Source organism: Oryctolagus cuniculus, chromosome 3 (genome assembly GCF_964237555.1).
Source record: "Oryctolagus cuniculus chromosome 3, mOryCun1.1, whole genome shotgun sequence".
Lineage (NCBI taxonomy): Eukaryota > Metazoa > Chordata > Mammalia > Lagomorpha > Leporidae > Oryctolagus > Oryctolagus cuniculus.
Window position 1 is genome coordinate 154,338,989 of NC_091434.1, and position 25,837 is coordinate 154,364,825.

Sequence of the window (25,837 nt, forward strand, 5' to 3'; positions counted from 1 at the left end):
TCAATGGGAATACCAAGGTCAAGGAGCTTAGTTTCCTCCAGAAGTTCCAAGATTTCAGGTCTTATGTTTGTAATCTATTGTAATTTTTTGTGTAGTATAAGACAGATCAAGTTTCACTCTTGTATGTAAGATACACAATTTCCTAACACCATTTGTTGTGAAGACTAATATTTCCTCATGTGTTTTTGTGTCCTTGTCAAAGATTAGTCGATTATACATGTCTGTTATTTCTGGTTTCTGTTTTCTCTTCTATTGGATATATTTATTTTTAGTCCAGTATCATAATATTGATTATTGTACATTTGTAGCATAATTTGAAACCATGAAACAGAACACCTTTATTCTTTTTTGCTCAATGTTGCATGGACTAGGATTTTTTATAGCTGGGCATGAATTCTGGGATTTTTTTTCTATTTCTGTGCCAAATACAACTGACACTTTGACATTGCATTGAACCTATAGAAAATGTTGGGTAGTATGGACAACATCATAATACTTTCAAAAATCCATGAACACAGAATATTTTCTCCATTTACTTGTGTCTTGAATGATTATTGCTGATTTGTTCACATTAGCCAAGGTTTGGAAGAAATCTAAATGTCTGCCAATGGAATAATAAAGGTAACTTGATACATTTATGTAATATATTCATCTCCAGATAAGAAGGAAAACTATCGCTGGGGACAACATAGATTTGCATGGAGGGCATTATGCTAAATGGAACAAGCCAGACACAGAATGAATATTGAATAATCTAACTTGAAGGTGAAACAAAGCAAATGGAATATATAGAAGCATATAGTAAAATGGTGTTTTCCAAAAGTTGGAGGAAAGCAGGAAGTAGATGTTGGTGTTTAAAAACAAAAAAAAAAAAAAAGAAAGAAAAATGCCCTTTATTAAAAATGAGTAAGGAGGCAACTGTTTGGCCAGTACTTAAGTCGCAGCTTGGGTTGGCTGCATCCCACATTGGAATGCCTCGGCTGAGTGCTGGTTTTGCTGCTTCTGATACAGATTTCTGCTGGAGCGTATCTGATCAGGCAGCTTGTGTACCTCAGTCCCTGCCACAAACATGGGCACTCTAATGGACTTCTGAGCTCCTGGCTTTATCTTTTCCAAGTCTTTGCTGTTGAGTGTACTTGAGAATAAGCCAACATCTGTCTCCATCCCCCACCCCCACTCCCCGACTTTCTAAGACGACTTTTAAAAGATGAGTAGCTCACATAAATTTAAAGTGCAGCATGATGACTATAGTTCATAAAATAATACTGTGTATTTTAAAGTTTCTCACCATACCTCCCAAGGTAACCATGTGAGGTGATGTATATATCAAATTAACTGTATTTTGACAATCATTTCACAATGTACTGATGAATCATATACACACAATGTGTACATGAAATATCATATTTTATATCTTAAATATTTAATGTGCCAAACTTCAAAAAACTGAAAAAAGTACTTTCCTTCTATGGCCAAAGACTATTTCCTGCATGGGGAGTTTTAGTAACACTGTTTATAAATTATATGATGGCAGCAGGAGCAATTGCATGATTCAGAATATGGTTTTCTGCAAGATGAACTATGTTTGGGTCCCCTTAAATAAAATATCTTTTCTTCTTCATTACTCTGTTTAGAAAGTATTATACAGCCAAAATTTATACCATATCCTTTTAACAGGCTGGTCAAATTACAAATGGGAAACTGGTAAGGTTTGGGTAAAAGTTTTCGTGTCCCGTAAATCCCATGTGTTAAGGGATTGAGCCCCAAGAGCCTTATGCTAATGAATTAAGGATGGAACTTAATCCATTTATGGTATCAGAAGGTGGGGACTTGGAAAGACTGGATTAAGCTGCTGAAGTAGAGCTTAAAATGATTCATGGTAGTTTTATAAAAGGAGACCACAAAGAGTTAAAAGATAAGTATGCTTCCCTGTCTTGTCTACTTCTACATTCACCATGTGCTGTTTCCTCAACAAGCATTCCACCATCCACCACTCTTAGTGGATGCGCGAGTAATGGGGCCACATGTTCCTGAACTATAAACTTCTAAAACTGAACCATAATAAAAATTGTTCCTTTCTGTTTAGCTCTTCTTGGACAATGTTGCTACAGTGGTGAAAAGTTGAATTATCATAGCAGCCACATACTCATAAATGTAATTCCTTCTGTGGATAGCAAATACTCATCTCTGAGCATATTCCACATTTTGATTATTGCTATTTGTGTTTTTTTTTTCCACTCAACTCTCTTACAAAGCCACAGCACTAGTCGTAATGTCATCAGATCAAAGGAGATGGATGATTCCATTTATCCATTTAATCCTTTGGAAAATGTTCATAATATTTCTCCTGGACAATGTTTTCCTTGATTCCATGACAAGGGTGGAATATTCTTTTTCTTACTTGCTCACTCACTCTCCCCATTCTTAGCAGGCTGAGCATATAGCATATGTATGGCATATGGAAATATTTCCAAGAAAGAATGACTGTTAGACAATTAAATCATTAGATATAAATTATATAATTTATTTTATATAGACTAAATCAGTTCCTTAAGCAATAATTGTGATGTAGTATTTTGATACTAGCTCTACATATATTTTTAATAATTCTTAGATTTAATTATTTGGGACAATTTTATCATATCACTTCATTTGTAAATATTATATACATACACAACCAAACATTTTTTCTTTCTTAGAGATTTATCCATTTGAAAGGGAGAGTGACAAAGAGAGACAATAAGACAGATTTTTCATCTGCTGCTTCACTCGCCAAATGGCTGCAAGACTGAGCCATACCAAAGCCAGGAATTCTATCCTGGACTGTCATATGGGTAGGAGGGACCCAAGTACTTGGATCATCATCTGTTACTTTGTCAGCCACATCAGCAGAAAGCTGATACTCAATCGGGTACTCTGATAGGTGATGTTAGCATTGCAACTGTTGGCTAAATCTTCTGAGCCACAGTGCCAGCATTCATGATATTTTTCTTCAAATAGATACTAATATCATATGATATAGAACCCATTATAAATCATAACTGAGGAAACTTAGTTATGCTATTTTGTAGGGGATAAAATTCAGTGAAGGAAATACATAAATATCTGGGAATAAAAAATATGTACTAAATAGGACATACACATATTTTTGTACTCTTAGGAGCTAAAACATCAAATTTGTCTGCATCTGACTAGAATTATCTTCAGTTCCATTTTGTTGAAAAAGGACTGCATTGTTTTTATGGCTGAAAAATACTACATAGTGTACATACCCTGCCTTTTTTAAAATATAATAAGCAGTTCATGGACATCTAGGTTAATTTCATATCTTTGCTGTTGGGAATTGGGCTTCAATAAATGAGTATAATTTTTGTCTTTTATATTCTGACTTCATTTCATTTGATGATAATTCCAGAAGTGAGATCATAAGCTGGGTCATATAGCAAGTCTATTTTTGGATTTTTGAGTAACCTCCCAACTATTTTCCATAGTAGTTGTACCAGTTTGCATTCCTGCCACAGTTTATTAGGGTTCTTTTTTTTTTTTTTTTCATAAAATCACTTGCATTTGTTATTTTTGACTTTTGGATAATATTCATTGTAATTGGAGTAAGATGATACCACATTGTGGTCTCTATTTGCATTTCCCTGATGGTTATCCTGAGTCTTTTGTTGTTGTTGGCCATTTGTATCTCTCCTTTTGAAAAGTTTCTATTCATATCCTTTGTCCATTTCTTAAGTAGATTGTTTATTTTGTTGCTGAATTTTTTTAGAAGATTTTTTTTTATTTATTTGAAAGAGTTACCGAGAGGAGAGGCAGAGAGAGAAGTCTTCCATTCTCTGCTTCACTCCCCAGTTGGCTGCAATGGCCAGAGCTGCACCAATAGGAAGCCAGGAGCTTCTTCCAGGTCTCCTATGTGGGTGCAGGGGCCCAAGGACTTGGGCCATCTTGTACTGCTCTCCCAGGCCATAGCAGTGAGCTGGATCGGAAGTGGAGCAATTGGGTTTCAAACTGGTGCCCATATAGATGCCAACACTGCAGGCGGCTGCTTTACCTACTAAGCCACAGCACCAGCCCCTTTGCTGAATTTCTTGAGCTCTTCTTACAGCCTGGTTATTAGCTATTCATGTGACGCACAGTTTGGAATTATTTTCTATTGGTTGTCTCTTCACATTGTTAAGTTCTCCCTTTCTGGTTTATTTTTCCTTTATTTCTTTTTTTTTTTTTTTTTTTTTTTTTTTTTTTTTTTTTTGACAGGCAGAGTGGACAGTGAGAGAGAGAGACAGAGAGAAAGGTCTTCCTTTTGCCGTTGGTTCACCCTCCAATGGCCGCCGCGGCCGGCGCGCTGCAGCCGGCGCACCGCACCGATCCGATGGCAGGAGCCAGGAGCCAGGTGCTTTTCCTGGTCTCCCATGGGGTGCAGGGCCCAAGCACCTGGGCCATCCTCCACTGCACTCCCGGGCCACAGCAGAGGGCTGGCCTGGAAGAGGGGCAACTGGGACAGAATCCGGTGCCCCGACCGGGACTAGAACCCGGTGTGCCGGCGCCGCTAGGCGGAGGATTAGCCTAGTGAGCCGCGGCGCCGGCCTATTTTTCCTTTATTTCTGTTACTTGATGGCTGCGGCCCGAACTTCCAGAAATACATTGAATAAAAGTGGTGAGACTAACATACTTGTCTGATTTCAGATTTCAGGAGATGCTTCCAGCTTTTCCTCATTCAACATGATGGATGCTGGCTGTGGGTTTGTCTAATAGACATAAATATATACATATATATATATACACACACACACATATATATATTACATTTTAAATGTATGTTCATTGTTCAAAAAATTTATTAATACAGATTTTATGAATTCCATAGATAAAGTTCCAAGAAGACAACCACAGTTCCCTCACTCCTCTGATCCCCCATCCCCTCCCACTCTCCCCTTGCTTCATCAGCTTTTGCAAAGCCAAAATTTTAATCCACTCTGTATTCATAGTCCTACTTTGCCACTAATCATAGTATTCAAAAAGTAAAAAAGTAGGAAGACTACAGTTCCACAGGATATAAGCAAGGGCTAAAAGTGAGAATCATATCCCAAAATGAGCATTTCAGTTACATACATGTTTGGTATTCTATATTAACTGCCACATATCAAAGAAAACATGTTTGTCTTTTTGAGACTGGCTTATTTCACTAAGCATATTGGTTTCCAGTTGCATCCATTTTGTTGCAAGAGACAGGACTTTATTCTTTTTTATGGCTGAGTAGTATTCTATAGTGTATATGTATATATTTACACTTATATATTTACATATATATTTTTTCTTTAGCCATCAGTTGATGGGTATCTGGGTTGATTTGTTATCTTAGCTATTGTGAATTGAGCTGAAATAAATATGGGAATACAAATAACTTTTATATGCTGGTTGCATTTGGGCAAAGTAATTTGGGTATTTTGTACATGAATGGATGTTCTATTTTATCAACTGTTCTATCAACTAAGATAATCATAATTTTTATCTCTCATTCTGTTGTAATATCACTTTTATTGATTTGTATATGTTGAGTTATTCCTGCACTGCTAGGATAAATCCCATTTGGTCAGATGGCATAACTTTCTTGATGTTTCGTGTTTGATTTCTTAGTATTTTGTAGAGGAATTTTGCATCTATGTTCATCAGGGATGTTGCTCTATAGTTCTTGTTATTGTATACTTGTCTGGTTTTGGAATTAAGGTAATGATGACCTTATACTATTGAAGGGTCCCTCTGTTCCATTTGTCTGGAATAGTTTGAGATGTGTTGGTTTTAGTTAAAAGTTGGTCTTAGTTAAAAGTTGAGTAGAATGCAGAATTGAAGCCATCTAGCTAAAAGAAGTTAGAATATATTGTTAATTCTAAAAGCCAGTTTCAGGTATTTCTTAGTGCCTGCAATGATCCATGAGCATGTTACCAAACATTTATTACTAGTCAGAGTGTGAAACACATTTAATTTTTTTTGAGTGATAGTTATTACTGAGATCATGCTGTTCAAAACTCTTTGAAAATAGCTTTATTTGTATGATTAAAAATGAAATCAACAGTGATTTGTGTTTTAATAATACAGTAGTATATAATTGCTATCAATTTGTTGGGCAAATATTGACAACAATGTTTTACAAAACACTGGATTTTCAATAGAAGTACAGAGACATAAGCTTTTCTTTTTCCTTCTCCTGCCCTGTTCTGCCCAACCCTCTACCCTCCCTTCCCCTTACCTCTCCTCTCAACTGGTGATGTCTCCATGCTCTCCTGACCTGCAAGATTTCTGTTGAGAAACTGTCAATTTAATCATAGTTCTTTTAAAAGTCTCATGATGCTTTTCTCTTGCAAATTTAAAATATTTCCTGTATACTTCTGAAAATCTGATTATAAGGTGATAAGATTCTTTTCTGATATCTAGTTGTGATTCTAAGACCTTACTATATTTGGATGTCCATATCTTAAAATTAGGAACATTTTCTGGTATTTTATTGAATAAATTTTCAAAATTCTGTCTATCCATTCCTGTAGGAATTCCTAAAACATTAATTTGGGTTCATTTGATGGTATTCTAGAGATACCAAACACTGTTTTATTCTTTAACATTTTTTTTCTGAGCTTTTTCAAGATGGCTTTTCAAGATTGGGATATTCTTTGCTGCTTGGTCTAGTCTATTGTTAAGGTATTCCATGGTTTTATTGCTTGTTTTACTTAATGAGTTCTTTTATAGTGTTTCAGTTCAGTCCTTTTTAAGTATTTCAATCTATTTGTTGTGTTTTTCTCTCATGTACTGATTTCAAAATCTGTATTGTATCTCTTGTAGTAATCTTATGATTATAATTAATCTTTGGAATTCCTTTTTATGAATTTAATGGATCTCCCTTCATGGTATGATAGTAACATACTGTGTTCCTTTTGGAATGTCATATTGCCTTATTTTTTAAAATTTGTGTGTTTCTGCATTGATTTTTGTCTACATGGGGGATCTATTTCTATCAGTTTTAGAGAATAGTTTTGTTGATTGAAGGCTTCTTCCTGAAAATATACCTTGGGGTATTGGTTTGGTAGTCTACTTTGGGCTTTAGTTGCATTTGGAGTTTTATAATGCAATCTCTTTATGCTTCCACTTGGTGTATTGATAGAATCAGTAGTAGGGATTTGGGATGTTCCTGCCACGTCGTGTGTTCACTGAGGTCCCTGTTAAGTGGGTGCATAGCCATCTCCTGAGGGAGGGAACAGAGGAGTCGTGAACTTCTCACATATTAGGAACAGACACTGCTGGTATTTTGAATGGGTTTGGCACACAGACCCCCAGCCAATGCCAGTGTCAAGAGCTGGGGTTGTGAGATCAGTGCTAGCTCCAGGAGAAAATGGTTTCATGGATTCCTAGCCACTGCCCAACTCCTGGGCTATACATAGAATGCCCAAGCCAGAGCATCTGGTGAGTGAACTGGGACTGGGGAATCCCAGGAATTCAGCGATGCCTAGGATTTATTGGTGTGGCTATCATCAGTGGGAAGGCCTGGAGCTCAGTGTTGTGGAGCTTATTCTGTAGGCCTTTCTGTGTTTTTCTTGGGAGCAGATTGATGGTTGAAAGTTCACAGAGTCCTGGGACTTTTCACCCTCCCAGACATGTACACTGTCTAGAGTGTGGGCACACTTCCTGTTATGCTCCTTAGACCCTAGTGCAGGAGCCAACCCAAGTATTCAGGGAGCTCTGAGTCTCAGTAGAGAGAATGGTTAGGTACACAGCAACATCGACAGAGTTCCAGTGTTCACAGTTTACAGCTGCAACTGGTGATAGCTGACATGGTTGTAGGAGGGAGTTCAGAGTTTATGACCTCAATATGAGAAGGCAGCCTCTCCCCAAATTCTAGGGTCCTAGAAGCTTGAAATCCCAACTGCCTTTGTTCCACTGCGAAGTGCAGTGAGCTGTGTGGGCTAGATAGGTTTGCCCTTGCTGTGTTTGGCCCAGTTGGATTGGAGACTTAATCTTTGTTGCCAAAATGCAGGAACGTCTGTGGGGCTCCTGGGAAGAAGATGAACAAGAACTGCTTTTTCGCAGCACACTGTGACTTGCACAGTTACTCCTTTCTCAGGATGACTGCACTCTAACCAGATCCACGCTCTGAGGATTAGAGGAAGGGACAAGTGGCCTCTCTGAAGCCACCCACATGGGGTACTCAGTGTCACTGCCTTTGGTGTGGCTCAGCTCCACTGTTGTGAGCATTTCATGCATCAAACAGCTGCGTTCTCTGCCTCTCCCCATCTCTCCATCAATCTGTCTTTTAAATAAATTTTAAGAAACTTTAAAAAATACTTTATGGTATATTCTGTAGATAGAAAATAGGGACTCAACATCACATTTCCTTTCTCCTTGTTGATTTTTAGCTGAAGGTAGAGTTAAAATGATTTATTTATATAGTTGGTAAGCTTCTTAAATCCAAAAACAAAATAGATGAAGTTTTTTTGGTATAAAAAATGCCCACAAACTATTTCTTCTGAAATGGTTTACAAAGAATGAGTTTTCAGAATTAATTTTGAAACAGGTCAAATATTAGTTCTCTGACATATGCAAACTGTGATTATAGTACCCTGGGCAGTTATGCTTAATAAAAAATTATTATCTAACGGGGCTGGCACAGTGGCTCAGAGAGTTAATGCCCTGGCCTGAAGCGCCAGCATTTCGTATGGGTGCTTGTTCGAGACCCAGCTGCTCCACTTCCAATCCAGCTCTCTGCTATGGCCTGGGAAAGCAGTAGAAGATGGCCCAAGTTCTTGGGCCCCTGAACCTGCATGGGAGACCCAGAAGAAGCTCCTGGCTCCTGGCTTCGGATTGTCATAGCTCCAGCCGTTGCGACCAATTGGGGAGTGAACCATCAGATGGAAGACCTCTCTCTCTCTCTCTCTCTCTTCCTCTCCTCTCTCTGTGTAACCTATGACTTCTGACTTTCAAATAAATAAATCTTTAAAAAATATTATCTAAGTATAATTTCTATGGTTCTGGCATCACTATTTCTCTGTATAGTTTTCTTAGAATGATTTATTGGCATTTCTCTTTCTGTTTTCTACCCTTTTCATGTATTAAAACCTTAGTTTGGCCGGCGCCGCAGCTCACTAGGCTAATCCTCCGCCTAGCGGCACCGATACACCGGGTTCTAGTCCCGGTTGGGGCGCTGGATTCTGTCCCGGTTGCCCCTCTTCCAGGCCAGCTCTCTGCTGTGGCCAGGGAGTGCAGCGGAGGATGGCCCAGGTGCCTGGGCCCTGCACCCCATGGGAGACCAGGAAAAGCACCTGGCTCCTGGCTCCTGCCATCGGATCAGCGCGGTGCACCGGCCGCAGCGCGCCGGCCGCGGCAGCCATTGGAGGGTGAACCAACGGCAAAGGAAGACCTTTCTCTCTGTCTCTCACTGTCCACTCTGCCTGTCAAAACAAAACAAAACAAACAAAAAAAAAAAACCTTAGTTTGTGTAAGAAACATATTAGGGCTCATCTTTGTGGAGTAGTGGGGTAAGCTATCTGCAATACTGGCACCCCATTTGGGTACCAGTTCATGTCCCAGCAGCTCCACTTCCTATCTAGTTCTCTGCTAATGTGCCTGGGAAAGCAGCAGAGGATGGTCCCAAAAACCATTTGGGAGACCTGGATAAAGCTCCTGACTTCAGCTTGGCCCAGCCTGAGATTTTGCTGCCTATGCGGAGTGAACTAGCAAGTGGGAAGTCTCTCTGTCTCTTCCTCTCTCTTACTCTATGTAACTCTGCCTTTCAAATAAATAAAACATTTTTAAAAGACTATAGTAGACATGTTCTTGTGTGTGATGACATATGTCTTCATTTTGTTTGAAGTACAAAGCAATGCTGGCTTCTGGGTTTGGATTATGAGCAAATGGGATTGTTCTGAGCTTCCAGCATAGAAGTCCTGCAGCAGGGCTTCTCAAACAAGAATGTGCTGGCTGTGTTGTGCCATTGCTTTTTATTGGCTGTTTCATTATGTATTAGGACGTGTTCCACCTTTGTTCACCAGTCTGCTTACCCTTGCAAAATGTCACATTCCTAAAAGGCTTTTGGAATTGACAACGTTGTAACACTGTGTTGATTTGTGACTGTCATGCTTCTGGTTAGAATTGTTCATAGATCATGCAACAGTAGCAATGACACATGTGTAATAGCTGTCAATCAGGATGGTCATTACGTGCTGTCTGCGGTTGAGATGCCTGTGCCAGAATGCAGCTCAGGAACACTAGACAGAGCATTTGAAGCTGCCAAGACCTGGACCATGCCCTTTTGATAAAGTTAGGCCTGGTGGAAGAACGAAATAAAGCAAAAATACCTCTGAGGAGAACAATCCTAGCAGTAGCTTTCTGGCCTCAAGATTTTGTTTATATATAAAGACAAATAAATCTTTATATACAGAAATGTGTATTGCTTATTAATATATAACATCACTTAGTTTTAAAATGTGCATCTTATTTTCCTGTACGCCAGTTTTTTTGTCTTTTGTGTCATGTTTAGCAGATCTTTCAATCAACATTTCTGCTCAATATTACTGTTAGATTTTTTCTTGTTTATATTTTATTTTTAAAATTGTAATAAGCAAAAATTTGCAATCATATTTTCTTTCATTAGGTAGTCAGTGATTTCAGGATTGTTTATTACATATATGATTTTCTTGCTTTTGAAATTCCGTCTCTTAAACCAAATTTTTCTTGTATGTTAGGGCTTCCTTCTGGAATATTATAAATCAAAATATAGTATGTTCTCCTGCACAATAGTACCACACTATTTTAATGATTCTTTCTGAAATATATTTTTAAAATTGGGTAGAAAATCAATCCTCTTTTTTTTAATATTTATTTATTTGAGTTACACAGAGAGAAGGAGAGGCAGAGAAAGACACACACACACACACACACACATACACTGAAGTCTTCCATCCAATGGTTCACTCCCCAGTCGGCCTCAATGGCCGGAACTGCACTGATCAGTATCCAGGAGCTTCCTCTGTGTCCTCCCATGCAGGTGTAGAGGCCCAAGGACCTGGGCCATTCTCCACTGCTTTCCCAGGCCACAGCAGAGAGCTGGATCAGAAGTGGAGCAGCCAGGTCTCGAACCAATGCCCATATGGAATGCTGGCACTGCAGACCGTGGCCTTACTTGCCACGCGACAGCGCCAACCCCAGTCCCCTCTTTTAAATTTTAGCTTTATCTACCTGTGACTTTGTTCAGATCAATGTTTTGCATTGTTCTGCCAAATTCTTTATTAAAAAACCCATTAGAAGTGTGATAGATATGTATGCTGATTTTGTGTATCACAAATGTATGCTGATTTGTGAGTTTTGGAAGGAAGCAAACTTTCTAATTAAGGAAATAATTAACAACATGTATTTGGAGATGAGTGTCCTTGAAGATTAAGTTATTTTTGAAGACCTAATTATGTTTAATAGATAGAAAAGTAGAATGTTTCTGTTGCCCAACAAAATAGCACAAACTATAATGAAGGAAATCTAACTTAGGAGTTCACTTACTCCTGGTGAAATACACTTAGAGCAAGATTTTGGTTATCCTAGCTTTATAGAATAACTGTCTGAATCCTTAAAATCCTTACTAACATACCACTTTCAGACTTCATGATGGTTAGGAATTTTCATGGTGTATTTGAGAAGCTGTCAAGGGGTTGGAAACATGGGGAAATAAGTTGTTTGGAAGGCTGTGTAAGGTAAGGACGAGGGGTTACCTGTTGGGGTACTCAAGGGTAATGTTGCTCCCCCTCTTCGTGGAGGAACGACACAGGACCCTGCATTGTTCTTTTGTCTGCTCGGCCCTCCCTGGGTTTGCTGCTGGTTCTTCCCGGGTTGGCTACCGACCCTTCCACCTCCGTGGAAGGGCGGTTCCCCCTAGCCACTTTCCCCATTTCCGCGGGGGAGCGGCACACCGCTGGCCGGCTCTCTCGGGGGCTGCACAGGTGTTCCTTCAGATAGATGTTCCCCGGTGCATGGTGTCTCTCTCCTCCTTTATAGTCCTCTTCCACCAATCCCAACTCTGCTACCCACACGCCGAGTACGCTGCTCTCCTCCAATCAGGAGTAGGTCCTACAGTTTATTGGTTGAACTGGAGGCAGCTGTGTAGAAGCTGTTTCTCCCTTCTCAGCGCCATATTGTGGGAGAGCAGATGCATAGAATAAGTCTTAATTCCAGTAACTTAGTCTAGTCCGAGTTGCTCCCCACAGGTAACTCTTTCCTTGTACAGGGTATAAGTGCCTAGTAGCAATGTGCTGAGACTCAAAGGAAATTCCAACATAATGAAGAGTTGAACCAATTAGTTAAAGGATTATTTTAACTTTTCCTCCATTCTTTAAAAAATACCACAAAACCTCTCCACCTATATTTACACTAATGACAATCATGGAGATAAAAAAATACTAGTATTTTTTGTACCAGATCCAGAAAGCAGGAGGGTATTCATCCTGTTAGGGAACTAGGAAATGGTCAACACTCAATTACAGGAGAAGATGTAAAAAGAGACTGTTCAGTAGCACTCATATGGGAGATGAAGGTATGTAGATGGGAAGTCAAGTTTCATATCCTCTCAGAATTGGAAAAGATCTTCCACTGAGAGGTTGAAGACATAAAGGGATTCCAGCGAGCATATTTGGGAGACATCAAAACAGTAGTTAGCAAATAACAGAGAATGGGGCCACAAAGTGGCACTGGGGTTCATTGCTGAATTAGTCAGATGGAAGACAAGTTGGCATTTGGGAGATGATGAATTTGATAGCCTGGATGGGTATGGAGTTACTAACTGTACAGTGAGGCCATGATACTTCTTGGCTACTAGAAGGACCTGGCAAGCAATTATTGTGATGTATATTATTTTCAGATCTCATCTCCCTTGGTTGACTAAGGAAAGAGCAGCCCTTTAATCCCATTCATACCTGCTCTCTAATTTCTGAGGGAACTAGCTTTAGAGGCAGTGACCCATGAGTCTTTGCCCTGGTTTCAAAGCATGAAAGGGCTCAGTTCTGGAAAAAAGTAGATCTTCTGTGATGCCTATTACTCTTGCCCTAAGGATTTTACTATGAAGTCAAAGCCAAACACTTGAACATGAGCTCAGGACTATTTAATTCACATTCCAAAAATCTTTGATCTATGATAATGCAGGAAGTTGGAGAAACAGCAACTGGAGCCATGGGTTAAGTTGAAAATTTATTATATCTAATAAAAAGGATTGTCTCCTTTTTATTTTTAAAGCCAGCATTAAATATTAGGATGAACCATGGGGGTAAGCAAAGGAGAAATGAAATAGATTCATTGTAACTTAAATTAGCCCTCTAAATCACCCTCAATAATTGTCTCAGGGCAATCCATTTAGTATTTAATTGTTAATTTAAATCCAGATCAAGGTTTGGCCAATACAGCTTTGAAGCAGAGAATTTTGTTCAATTTTGTCTCATACACTGTTAAATTACAGTAGCCTTAAGAATCAATGTCCTCATCTCCTAAAGGAAGTTTTTTCCCCACCTTTTCCCCTGCAGTTAATTATTCAGTAAATGTATTACACCTGACAAGAAAATAAACTGAGCGGCTTCTGATTAAATAGTTGGTTCCTGCTCTCATTTTGTAAGTAACAACTATTGGTTATGGTCCCTATATTTCATCATGAATGGGGCTAACTGCTTGCTGCCACCCCCACACTAATGGCATCCACTCAGTTGGAGAAGGTACAAGTTAGTCTAATTGAGTTGGTAGTATGAATTCCCAGTATTATATTTGAGAGAGATGATACTATGGAAAACAAAATAAATCTTTATTTTTGATCACAGTTAGAATTGTTTAAAAACAATCAGTCATTACTCTCCCCCTTCAACAGGAACATGATATTTATGTCTATTGTTTCCAAGATAATCAGGAGCCTAGTAATTTTTTCAGTGGGTACCATCCAACCTGTTAATTGTGTACTTCTTGTTCTTAGAGTTATTTTAGACATTTTTCTAGCATATTAGCATTCAAATACATCTCAGTCTCTTGGGTTCCTCATTGAATTAAAATAAATTGAGAGTATGATCACAGATATGAACCAGAAATTAACAGACGTGGCAAATGTAATTGGCAGCAGATTTCCCTTACATGTTCACAGTCAAAAAAAGATTTGGGTTCTGCTCTGAAATTGACTTAGATTTTTTTTTTTTTTTATATTTCTAGTAATATATCATTACTGTTTATTAAGTGATGAAGTGCAATTACATTTTTTTTTTATTTTTTATTTTTTTTATTTTTTTTTATTTTTTTTTATCTTTTATTTAATGAATATAAATTTCCAAAGTACGTCTCATGGGTTACAATGGCTTTCCCCCCCATACCGTCCCTCCCACCCACCACCCTCCCCTTTCCCACTGCCTCTCCCCTTCCATTCACATCAAGATTCATTTTCGATTATCTTAGTATACAGAAGATCAGCTTAGTATACCTTAAGTAAGGATTTCAACAGTTTGTTCCCACACAGAAACATAAAGTGAAAAATAATAGAAGATTTTTTTTAAATGATGATGAAATCAGATCAGACCTATTGTCATGTTTAATCCCAGTGAGAGTCAAGTTGGGAATTGATAGTTTCTTTTCTTTTTTTTTTTTTTTAACAGAAGATCAGTTTAGTGTACATTAAGTAAAGATTTCAACAGTTTGCACCCCCATAGAAACACAAAGTGAAATATACTGTTTGAGTACTCGTTATAGCATTAAGCCTCAGTGTACAGCACATTAAGGACAGAGATCCTACATGAGGAGTAAGTGCACAGTGACTCCTGTTGTTGACTTTACAAATTGACACTCCTGTTTATGGCATCAGTAATCTCCCTATGCACCAGTCATGAGTTTCCAAGGCTATGGAAGCCCCTTGAGTTCTCTGACTCTTATCTTGTTTAGACAAGGTCATAGTCAAAGTGGAGGTTCTCTCCTCCCTTCAGAGAAAGGCACCTCCCTCTTTGAAGACCTGTTCTTTCCACTGGGATCTCACTCACAGAGATCTTTTTGCCAGAGTGTCTTCGCTTTCCATGCCTGAAATACTCTCATGGGCTTTTCAGCCAGATCCGAGTGCCTTTAGGGCTGATTCTGAGGCCAGAGTGCTATTTAGGACATCTGCCATTCTATGAGTCTGCTGAGTATCTCACTTCCCATGTTGGATCACTCTCCCCTTTATTTATTCTATCGGTTAGTGTTAGCAGATACTAGACTTGTTTATGTGCTCCCTTTGACTCTTAGTCCTTTCATTATGATCAATTGTGAACTGAAATTGATCACTTGGAATAGTGAGATGGCATTGGCACATGCCACCTTGATGGGATTGAATTGGAATCCCCTAGTATGTTTCCAACTCTACCAATTGGGGCAAGTCAGCCCGAGCATGCCCCAAATTATACATCTCTTCCCTCTCTTATTCCCACTTTTATGTTTAACAGGGATCACATTTCAGTTAATTTTCAACACTTAAGAATAACTGTGTGATAATTACAGAATTAAACCAGTCATATTAAGTAGAACAGACAAAAAAAAATACTATGAGGGATAATGTATTAAGTTGTCCATTAGCAGTCAGGGCTATGCTGATCAAGTCACCATTTCTCATAGTGTCCATTTCACTTCAGGAGGTTTCCTTTTTGGTGTTTAGTCAGTTGTCACCGATCAGGGAGAACATATGGTATTTGTCCCTTTGGGACTGGCTTACTTCACTCAGCATGATGTGTTCCAGATTCCTCCATTTTGTTACAAATGACTGGATTTCGTTGTTTCTTACTGCGGTATAGTATTCTAAAGAATACATATCCCATAATTTCTTTATCCAGTCTACCATTGATGGGCATTTAGGTTGGTTCCAGGTCTTGGCTATTGTGAATTGTGCTGCAATAAACATTAGGGTGCAGACCGCTTTTTTCTTTATCAATTTAAACTCCTTTGGGTACATTCCAAGGAGTGGGATGGCTGGGTCGAACGGTAGGGTTATATTCAGGTTTCTGAGGAATCTCCAGACTGATTTCCATAGTGGCTTAACCAGTTTGCATTCCCACCAACAGTGGGTTAGTGTCCCTTTTTCCCCACATCCTCTCCAGCATCTGTTGTTGGTAGATTTCTGCATGTGAGCCATTCTAACCGGGGTGAGGTGAAACCTCATTGTGGTTTTGATTTGCATTTCCCTGATTGCTAGTGACCTTGAACATTTTTTCATGTGCCTGTTGGCCATTTGGATTTCCTCTTTTGAAAAATGTCTATTGAAGTCCTTGGCCCATCTCTTAAGTGGGTTGTTGGTTTTGTTTTTGTGGAGTTTCTTGATCTCTTTGTAGATTCTGGTTATTAACCCTTTATCTGTTGCATAGTTAGCAAATATTTTTTCCCATTCTGTCGGTTGTCTCTTCACTCTCCTGACTGTTTCTTTTGCAGTAAAGAAACTTCTCAATTTGATGCAATCCCAATAGTTGATTTTGGCTTTGACTGTCTGTGCCTCCCGGGTCTTTTCCAGAAATTCTTTGCCTGTGCCAATATCTTGAAGGGTTTCTCCAATGTTCTCTAATAACTTAATGGTGTCAGGACGTAGATTTAGGTCTTTAATCCACGTTGAGTGGATTTTTGTGTAAGGTGTAAGGTAGGGGTCTTGCTTCATGCTTCTGCACGTGGAAATCCAGTTTTCCCAGCACCATTTATTGAATAGACTGTCCTTGCTCCAGGAATTGGTTTTAGATCCTTGATCAAATATAAGTTGGCTGTAGATGTTTGGGTTGATTTCTGGTGTTTCAATTCTGTTCCATTGGTCTATCCATCTGTTTCTGTACCAGTACCATGCTGTTTTGATTACAACTGCCCTGTAGTATGTCCTGAAGTCTGGTATTGTGATGCCTCCGGCTTTGTTTTTGTTGTACAAGATTGCTTTAGCTATTCGAGGTCTCTTGTGCCTCCATATGAATTTCAGCATCATTTTTTCTAGATCTGCGAAGAATGTCTTTGGTATCTTGATTGGGATTGCATTGAATCTATAAATTGCTTTTGGGAGAATGGACATTTTGATGATGTTGATTCTTCCAATCCATGAGCATGGAAGATTTTTCCATTTTTTGGTATCCTCTTCTATTTCTTTCTTTAAGGTTTTGTAATTTTCATCGTAGAGATCTTTAACGTCCTTGGTTAAGTTTATTCCAAGGTATTTGATTGTTTTTGTAGCTATTGTGAATGGGATTGATCTTAGCAGTTCTTTCTCAGTCATGGCATTACTTGTGTATACAAAGGCTGTTGATTTTTGTGCATTGATTTTATATCCTGCCACTTTGCCAAACTCCTCTATGAGTTCCAATAGTCTCTTAGTAGAGTTCTTTGGATCCTCTAAGTACAGAATCATATCGTCTGCAAAGAGGGATAGTTTGACTTCTTCCTTCTTGATTTGTATTCCTTTGATTTCTTTTTCTTGTCTGATGGCTCTGGCTAAAACTTCCAGAACTATGTTAAATAGCAGTGGTGAGAGTGGGCATCCCTGCCTGGTGCCAGATTTCAGTGGAAATGCTTCCAACTTTTCCCCATTCAATAGGATGCTGGCTGTGGGTTTTTTATAAATTGCTTTGATTATATTGAGGAATGTTCCTTCTATACCCAATTTGCTTAGAGTTTTCATCATGAAAGGGTGTTGAATTTTATCAAATGCTTTCTCTGCATCAGTTGAGATAATCATATGGTTTTTCTTCTGCAGTCTGTTAATGTGGTGAATCACATTGATTGATTTGCGAATGTTGAACCATCCCTGCATACCAGGGATGAATCCCACTTGGTCTGGGTGGATGATTTTCCTGATGTGTTGTTGTATTCTGTTGGCCAGAATTTTATTGAGGATTTTTGCATCTATGTTCATCAGGGATATTGGTCTGTAATTTTCTTTCAGTGCTGCATCTTTCTCTGGCTTAGGGATTAAGGTGATGCTGGCTTCATAGAAAGAATTTGGGAGGATTCCCTCTTCTTCGATTGTTCTGAATAGTTTGAGAAGAAATGGGATTAGTTCTTCTTTAAATGTCTGGTAGAATTCAGCAGTGAATCCATCTGGTCCTGGGCTTTTCTTTGTTGGGAGGGCCTTTATTACTGTTTCAATTTCTGTTTCAGTTATGGGTCTATTTAGGTTTTCGATGTCTTCATGGTTCAATTTTGGTAGATTGCATGTGTCCAGGAATCTATCCATTTCTGATAGGTTTTCCTGTGTGCTGGCATACAGGTCCTTGTAGTAATTTCTGATGATTCTTTTTATTTCTGTGGTGTCTGTTGTTACGTTTCCTTTTTCATCTCTGATTTTATTGATTTGGGTCTTTTCTCTTCTTTTTTTAGTTAGTTGGGCCAATGGGGTGTCAATTTTGTTTATTTTTTCAAAAAACCAGCTTCTCGCTTGGCTGATTTTTTGTAATGTTTTTTTGGATTCAATCCTGTTAATTTCTTCTCTGGTTTTAATTATTTCTCTTCTCCTACTAGATTTGGGTTTGGTTTGCTGCAGTTTTTCTAGGTCCTTGAGGTGCGCTGAAAGCTCATTTATTTGGTACCTTTCCAATTTCTTGATATAGGCACCTATTGCTATAAATTTGCCTCTCAATACTGCTTTTGCTGTATCCCATAAGTTTTGATATGTTGTGTTGTTGTCTTCATTTACTTCCAGAAAGTTTTTGATTTCTCTTTTGATTTCTTGAATGACCCAGTGTTCATTCAGGAGCATGTTGTTCAGTCTCCATGTGTTTGCATACTTTCTGGGGTTTCCTGAGTTGCTAATTTCCAGCTTCATCCCGCTGTGGTCTGAGAAGCTGCATGGTATGATTCTAATTCTTTTAAATTTGCTGAGATTTGCTTTATGTCCTAGTATGTGATCAATCCTAGAGAAGGTTCCATGCGCTGCTGAGAAGAATGTGAAGTCTGTAGATGTAGGGTTGAAAGTTCTGTAGATATCTGTTAGATCCATTTGGGCAATAGTGTCAATTAAATCTGCTGTTTCCTTGTTGATCTTCTGTCCGGATGAGCTGTCTATTTCTGAGAGTGGAGTATTGAAGTCCCCCAGTACTATTGTATTGGAATCTAAATCTCCCTTTAAGTCCCTTAACATATCTTTTAAATAGACCGGTGCCCTGTAATTAGGTGCATATACATTTATAATAGTTACATCTTCCTGTTGAATTGAACCCTTAATCATTATATAGTGTCCCTCTTTGTCTCTCTTAACAGTTTTTGTATTAAAGTTTATTTTGTCTGATATTAATATGGCTACACCTGCTTTTTTTTGGTTTCTGTTGGCATGGAATATCTTTTTCCAACCTTTCACTTTCAGTCTGCATGCCTCTTTGTTAGAGAGATGTGTTTCTTGTAGGCAACAAATAGTTGGGTTGTGTTCTGTGAGCCAGTCAGCTAAACGGTGTCTTTTAACTGAAGAATTCAGACCATTAATGTTCAATGTGACAATTGATACGTAGTGACTTTGCCCTGCCATTTTCCCGGAAATATTTTCTAGTATATGCTTTGAGCTTCCCATGCTCTTTTACTGGTAGGTGTTCTTCCTTTCCCTTCTTTCATATTGATGGCCGTGTTTCTGTGTTTCTGAGTGTAGCACATCTTTAAGTATCTTTTGCAGGGCCGGACGAGTGGCCACAAAGTCTTTCAATTTCTGTTTGCTATGAAAGGTCTTTATTTCACCTTCATTCACAAATGAGAGCTTGGCAGGATATAATATTCTGGGCTGGCAATTTTTCTCTCTTAGCACCTGTGCTATGTCTCGCCATTCCCTCCTAGCTTGTAGGGTTTCTGATGAGAAGTCAGCTGTGAGTCTGATTGGAGATCCTCTGAGAGTAATCTGACGTTTCTCTCTTGCACATTTTAGGATCTTTTCTTTATGTTTCACTGTGGTAAGTTTAATTACCACGTGTCGTGGTGAGGATCTCTTTTGGTCATGTTTATTGGGGGTTCTATGAGCTTCCTGTACTAGGATATCTCTGTCCTTCTCCAAACCTGGAAAGTTCTCTGCTAGTATCTCACTAAAAAGGCCTTCCAATCCTTTCTCTCTCTCCATGCCTTCAGGAACTCCTAGAACTCGAATGTTGGTTTTTTTAATAGTATCCTGTAGATTCCCAACAATATTTTTCAGGTTTCTAATTTCCTCTTCTTTTCTTTGGTTTGACTGTATGTTTTCCTGTGCTCTATCTTCTAAGTCCGATATTCTCTCTTCTGCTTCACCCATTCTGTTTTTAAGGCTTTCTAATGTGTTTGTCATTTGATCTATTGAGCTCTTCATTTCATTTTGATTTCTCTTGACTATTACACTTTCCTGTTCTACTAGTTTCTGAGTTTCATTTTGACTCTTCCTTAAAATTTCATTTTCACGAGAAAGATTTTCAATCTTGTCCATTAAGGATTTCTGTAGTTCAAGGATTTGCTTTTGAAAACTTCTAAATGTTCTTATCATAAATTTTTTGAAATCCGTATCTTGCATTTCTTCTATCTCATCATCTTCATACTCTTGGCTTGGGGTGTTTTGCTTATTTGGAGGCATCATAGTGTCATCGTTGATCTTGCTCCCTCTATTTCTGTGTTTGTTACTCGGCATAGTTAATTCTTCTTGCGTCACTGTGCGCTTTTTTTTTTTTCTTTTTTTTTTTTTTTTTTATACTGTGTCCCTGTTAAGTGGACTGCCTGCTGTTGGAGGAGCCTTGGAGGCTTGAGATGGGTGGGGCCTGAGAGCTCTGCCTGGTTCTTCCAGGTTAAGGGTGTGCAAAGGTGACACCCTCAGGTTATGCGTGGTAAATCTCTCTCTTTTTATTTATTTATTTATTTTATTTATTCAGGGGGTAAGTAACACTGCAGGGCAGGGCTGTGCAGAATTGATGGTATTTAGCTTCCAGTCTTTGGCTCCTCTGGACTCCCACTGGGTTGCCTAGGCTACTGAATTGTAGTGACTCAGTTCCTTAACTCTCCCCCACTGATATGTAAATCCAAAGAGGAGGCCTGCTCTTTGTCTCTTGGGAATTCTTCAAGTCTTGCAGGCTTGTAACCTTTACAAGGTTAGGGGGAAGAGAAACCCCGAAGCTTTTTTTTTTCCTTCTTTCCGGTAGTGAGTTTGCTGCACTTTCCGGCCCCCCTCTAGATTCTGACCCCCGTTTCCCCACCAATGTCTCGGGTTATTGAGCTCACCTCCCCTTCCAGCGCCGATGTGTGGACTCGGAGCCCTGAGCGTCTCAAGTCTCCCCGCTGTTTTCTGTGTGGCGTGCACTCTCCTTGGAGCACTGTCGCGCAGACCCTGGGGCTTCTGCGGCTGGGTCCCGCGACTTTGCTTCTGTGTGGTGGGCGACCTTGTTCTCCCAGTAGGTCGTCCGATTCACACCTGCTCCATTCAGAAGGGTTTCCCCTGCAATTTTTGTTTGGTTCTATTTTCTGCGGCTACCGTAACTCCCCTTTTATTAAACTAAATTTTCCCGGACTATCGGTGCGCGCCCTCACTATTCCGCCATCTTGGCTCCCGACTTAGATTTTTATTAAAATCAGGGAAATTGACCAAGTCAGGTTGACTTCTCATTATGTAGTATTTGATGTTTTATAAATAGGAAAGCTTTACTTTTTGCTCCAATTGCTGTATGAATTAAACAATTAGCAAACATAAAATGAGCTTAAAGCCTAGGAAAAGCTCGATATATTTCTAGGGAAAAACTTAAATGAACTATTTTATTTTTCTATAGATCTGAAATTCACCACTTATTGAAGACAGAAATTGACAAAACCAGGTGGGACAAAGTCAAGAGCCATAGCACCTAACCTCTGAATATAAAGTCTTAAAATTCAGGTTTTTTTTTTTTATAACACTGTTGACAGAATATTACTTTTATATTTTAAGAATATAAATTGGGCCGGTGCCATGGCTCACTAGGCTAATCCTCTGCCTGAAGTGCCGGCATCCCATATGGGTGCCAGATTCTGTCCTGGTTGCTCCTCTTCCAGTCCAGCTCTCTGCTGTGGCCTGGGAGGGCAGTGGAGGATGGCCCAAGTGCTTGGGCCCTGCACCCGCATGGGAGACCGGAGGCAGGGGGGAAGCACGTGGCTCCTGGCTTTGGATTGGTGTAGTTCCGGCCATGTTAGCCATTTAGGGGGTGAACCAACAGAAAAGGAAGACCTTTCTCTCTGTCTCTCTCCCTCACCGTCTAACCCCATATGTCAAATTAAAAAGAATATAAATCTTTTGGAGAATCTGACTTACACTTTATTGATGAAATTTTAACCAATTACAATTGCTAATAATTGACAATTTAACTTTTATATTGAAAAATTAGACTGAACGAATCCATTTGAAAGATGGTGATTGAGTTATCTTAGAGATGAGTGAAAGTGAGCTACCAAATAATAAAATGAATATTTTCATTTCTCAAAGGAGAATGTCTAGAAAAATCAGGTGAGAAGAACTCATGTTTAAAAATTTGTTAGGCTAATGAGTTTAGATATTTAAATTTTAAAGCCAGTAATATAAAAATGGAAGGTTTGAAAGCAAATTGTGCATTTATTCAACTGAGAATTGGCATCAAAAGTGCTAAAATTGGGAATACTTAAGGCTACTACCCTTTTAAAAATATTTATGAAGTTGATTCACAGGATAAAGATACCTTCTCTATAAATTTTTTTTCTCTCAGATATCATAAGTATGGATAGTGATGACCAAGTCATTGCATTTTTGATTGACTACAAAAGCATCCATAATGAGTGCTGCTGATGCCCTTTCGATTCACTGAACTATCATTTAGGATATAAAAATTCCTTTGTTAAATCTCTTGTAAAACTAGATAATTTAATAAGCTTACAGTAATGTACCCACAAATTTCCCACATAGGTAATGTTTCCTGTATAGATCATTGTCAAGAAAATAATGTTAGTGGTAGAGATGTATTTAATGGGTTATACTGAGTGATTTTTCCTGAAGATAAACATATTGGAAAAATGGTTCAGGACTATGGGTTTTAATTCAGAGATTGAAAGAAAATCATGATTAAAATAAAGAAAGGCTATATTATGAAATGATACTAGGTATTTCCAAAGAGAAGACATTATTGCTAATAAATTAAAATTATCCATGTTCTCAAAAATACTGTATTCAGTAATGGCAAATAAAAATAAAAAGGACTCAGGACTCTTTTTATATTTACTTAATTGTTGATGTTTAGAGTGGTTGATTTCTTTTTTTGACAGGCAGAGTGGACAGTGAGAGAGAGAGAGAGAGAGAGAGAGAAAGGTCTTCCTTTGCCATTGGTTCACCCTCCAATGGCCGCCGCGGCCGGTGCACCGCGCTGATTTGAAGCCAGGAGCCAGGTGCTTCCCCTGTTCTCCAATGCAGGTGCAGGGCCCAGGAACTTGGGCCATCCTCCTCTGCACTCCCAGGCCACAGCAGCGAGCTGGCCTGGAAGAGGGGCAACCGGGACAGAATCCGGCGCCCTGACCGGGACTATAACCCGGTGTGCTGTCGCTGCAGGCGGAGGATTAGCCTAGTGAGCTGCGGCACCAGCCTAGAGTAGTTGATTTCAAGAAACCCTTCTCTATCGTGAAACCAAACTTAAAAGAAATTATTAAATTAGGTTTAAGTCCTTTAGTCTCTCTCTCTGATTGTCTAACTCTGTCAAAGAAATAAAAAAAAAAAAAAGAAAGAATGCTCATTAATAAAGAACAGGGAGCAATATTTAAGATCATGAGATGGCTACAAAAGTACAAAGGGCACCACTGGAAAAGCAGAAACTTGGGGGAATTTATATAATATAAAAAGTGAATGGGATGATAACCATGGAAAAAGAAAAAAATGCTTATAAGAAATACAAGGTCTGAAGGTTCAATCGTGGCTGGTCTACACAGAGTTGGTTTATAGACAGAATGGAAAAGCTCTAAATTTATCTCTTGGAAGCTAAATTTGTTTTTGATTTAAATTTTTTTTTTTTTTTTTTGACAGGCAGAGTGGACAGTGAGAGAGAGAGACAGAGAGAAAGGTCTTCCTTTGCCGTTGGTTCACCCTCCAATGGCCGCCACGGCCGGCGCGCTGCGGCCGGCGCACCGCGCTGATCCGATGGCAGGAGCCAGGAGCCAGGTGCTTTTCCTGGTCTCCCATGGGGGTGCAGGGCCCAAGCACCTGGGCCATCCTCCACTGCACTCCCTGGCCACAGCAGAGGGCTGGCCTGGAAGAGGGGCAACCGGGACAGAATCCGGCGCCCCGACCGGGACTAGAACCCGGTGTGCCGGCGCCGCTAGGCGGAGGATTAGCCTAGTGAGCCGTGGCGCCGGCAATGATTTAAATTTAAAATTTATGATTGCCAACAAAACAAAAATGATAGTAAACCAAGAGCAAATTAAACCCCAAATTAATAGAAGAGAAAAATAATAAAAATTTGAGGAGGAATGAGCAAAAGCAAAATAAAATCCTGTCTTCTGCAGTAAAATGTCTGTAACTGGAGGTCATTATGCTTAGTGAAATAAGCCAGGCCCCAGAAGACATGTATCATACACTTTCTGTGCTCTGTGAAAGTGTAGAATACAAAAAAAGGTATAATAATGAAACCAACATTTTGGGATTTGATAATTGTTTTTAGCCTGTCTATACTTTTGTGGAACACTGGTTTTTCTACTTACTTGCTGATTTTTCATTAATTCTGTGGTTATAAAATAAATTGAAATTATATTATTGCAAACATTAAAGGGAAAAAGGAAGAGACGATGGAGGGAGGGAAGTATGGTTATATTCTTAGAGCTATACCATATGAAATATGTTCTATATTTTTAAAATTTTTGTTAATAAAAATTTCAACGTGAAAATAACAGCTAGTTGAATGTAACAACACATTATTAGGTGATTTTTTTTTCCTGATCAAGTGGAATTCCTCCTCCTTAAGGATGTAGGCATGATTCGACACATAAATGTAAATAAATGTATTAAATCAATAAAATGAAGTTGAAAATGATAGGATATCTCAGTAAATATAGAGAAGGCATTTGATAAATACAACATCCATTCATGGTTATAAAGCCATAAATTAGGTATAAAAGGAACATAAATTAAAGGCAATGTGACAAGCCCACAGCCAACATCATAATGAACAGGGGAAATGTGAAAGCATGTCCTCCAAGATCTGGAACCAGAAAAGCTGTCCACTTTAACCATTATTAATACAGTTCTGGAAGCTGTAGTCAGAACTATTCAGCAAGAGAAAGAAAAAGACATATAAATAGAGAAAAAAGCAAATTAAATTATGTTTGTGGATGATATGATTCTATACATAGAGAAACCAAAAGACAACCAAGAGATTACTAGAATCTATGAGAAAATTGACTGAAGTTGCAGGATACAAAATCAGAGCTCAGAAGTTAGCAGCATTTTTATATACCAACTATGATCTTGCTGAGAAAGAATTGCTAAGAAGATTTATTCATAATACCTATAAAAGAAAGTAGATATCCTTGATTGTATTTATCCCAACACATGGGAAGCCTCTACTATGAAAATAGAAAAGTACTAATGACAGAAATTGAACAAGGCACACAAACAATGTAAATAGCTCCTCTGTGGATTGGAAGAATTAATAAAATGTTCATACTACCTAAATTGATTTACAGATTGAACATAATCCAAATCAAAATACCAGTGACATTCTACACAAAATGTGCAAAGTAATGTTTAACAGTAAAAATAATGCCGGCAACATCACAGTACCAGACATCAAGCCATGCATCACTATTACAACTAAATCATTCTGATATTGATATAAAAATATACACTTAGATGAATGGAACAGAGTAGAAACCCTCAAAATTAATCAATGTA